The sequence below is a fragment of the Etheostoma cragini genome, chromosome 22 (assembly GCF_013103735.1).
Source record: "Etheostoma cragini isolate CJK2018 chromosome 22, CSU_Ecrag_1.0, whole genome shotgun sequence".
Classification (NCBI taxonomy): Eukaryota; Metazoa; Chordata; class Actinopteri; order Perciformes; family Percidae; genus Etheostoma; species Etheostoma cragini.
Window position 1 is genome coordinate 21323542 of NC_048428.1, and position 2358 is coordinate 21325899.

General features: G+C 41.7%; 1 protein-coding gene across 1 annotated transcript in view; it reads right to left on the reverse strand.

Moving 5' to 3' along the window:
- LOC117938277 (disco-interacting protein 2 homolog C-like) overlaps positions 1 to 2358 on the reverse strand; it is a gene marked incomplete at its 5' end in the record, with an annotated part of 67270 nt that overhangs the window by 51561 nt on the left and 13351 nt on the right.

The window sequence follows — 2358 nt, forward strand, 5'->3', positions numbered from 1 at the left end:
CACACACACACACACACACACACACACACACACACACACACACACACACACACACACACACACACACACACCGTCCTGTTGCCACCAACACTCACTAGAGCACCAAGTGTGGATTCATCCGCTGCTGAAAATAGTCCCCAACAAATGCACTATTTCCTCCCATTTGTATGATATAAAGCTTCAGTAAACAGCTGTTTTGGGAAATTACTGAAACGTTTTAGTTTTTTAAAGTCTCATCAAGGCGACAGACCACGTAACATATTGTTAGTTTTGGTCTTTACATGGCATCTCCGGTCTTGTCCTTTGACGCTAGCGTTTGTGTCATAAAACACAAAGACGTCGTTCTAAAACAAGCGGACCTGTTGTGTTATTTTAAGGAGAATGCTGTCTCTCTCATAGTGTGGTAAAATGCACATCTGTCCGCCGCCTAGTTCAAAGCACATGATCACACCAGCACGTTCACGTGGCCGCTCTTCTGTTGCTGGGTTTCTCTAACCGTCGGGTTTGATTCGGCTCCCTGTTGTTGTCGGCGACCCTAAAGCTATCCGTGGCAATCGAATACGGATCGATGATTAGAACAGTGGTGCGAGGCAGTTTAGCAGCTTCTAATGGGAACAAACAAGGAGGTATCAGCTCCCATTAGCCCCGCTGCGAGGGCCCTGGGGTGCTGTGATTGACAGGTGGTGGTGGTGTGGAGAGAGGGGGACATCAATGGTCACTTAGGCAGCGGGAAAAATCCCTCAGGGATTATAATGAGCTTTTAAATGGCTGCCCCTCCACACTGACCTCCCGGTCCATCCGTCCACATTATTTAAAAGTCATCTCTTCCTCTGTAGGGTTTTGTTGTCAACTCCAATATACAGTATGCACAGCCATCATGGGTTGGCATGGAATAGAGAATCAAATAGTCTTTATTGTCATTGCACATGTACAATAAAATTGGATGCAGTCCTTAAGCAAAAGTGCAAAACGGGTGGATAAATAAATGTAAAAGAGTCTTTGAAAGTCACTATAAAATGTTTCAAAGAGGTATTTTTTTTTAATAGAAAGTAAAGACACAAAAACACAAACAAACATGTCATTCATTGCATGATTCATCCTTCAAACTCAAAGTAGTGTTATTTCCAGTTATGGCTTTTGGCGGAGCATATTTCCCTGCACTACACTGTTACGGGAACTACAAAAGGACACCAAAGATGGAGGAATATGAGGCGTTCGCGTTCTTGAATAAAAAAGCAGACGAGGTCTGTCAATGTCTGTCATACGTCTTCTTTTCATTTGATGAGATGAAGACAAAACAACAGCCGAACTGAACAATCTGCATTATTCCTTTTTATTCATATGTCTTCATTGTCATCGTTATTCATCCCAATTGTTTATTTTGTCTTGTTTTTATTTGTGTTTTCTCATTGTTTTGAATCTTTATTAACAGTCTAGACAGAGACATTAAAAGACTGGGAGAGACAGACGAGAGGCTGTGTGACGTGAGATTTAAACTGAGGGCCGTGTGCTTTTCCTTTAAGTAAAAACTAAAAAAAAAAGTTTTAAGCAATATGTGTTATAACTTATTTCATTAGTGAATAAATAATTAAATTAAATTAAAGCAGCCCACACAGCCCTCACTGGCTCTTTCACTCTCTATTTATCTCTATCTGTTTGCAGGGGACATCACTCAGAAGGGTTATGAGAAGAAGAGGTCCAAACTGATCAGGGCATATTTTCCACATGCTGGAGGTAATTTAGCAACCTCTGACCCCCCCCACCCCACCCCACCCCCCTCTCCCCCCCCCCCCATAGATAAAATATTCCCATCTGAAAAGCAGGGTATCGATTTGGTTTAATGACAAATACAGTCGCGATGATACTCTCTACTTCATGGACTCAGTGTTCAGCCGTCGCCATTAGTGGATGTAGGTTAGGACTCCCTAGAGCTCAGCGTGGGCCTCTGAACCTGCACACGCACACACACACACACACACACACACACACACATACGCACACACAGCGATACAGCGATACAGCGATTGGTTGTCGTTGGTCAAAAAATACGGAGGGAAAATCTGTCAGACAGCAGAAGAATATCACAGCACTACCACATTATTATGATTTCATTTTGTGTTTAATTTTTTAATTATTTGTTATGTTATGTTATGATGTCAGAAAAATCTAATTTTTCTACCGATTCAAATCATCTCCATGTTTGTTTTCTTTTTTTGTTTCTTGCAATGACTGTATTTATTGCTTTTGTGAAACGTGTATGTATCTGTGTGTGTGTGTGTGTGTGTGTGTGTGTGTGTGTCTGTCTCTCTGTCTCTCTGTCTGTCTGTGTCTGTGTATATGTATATATGTGTGTGTGTG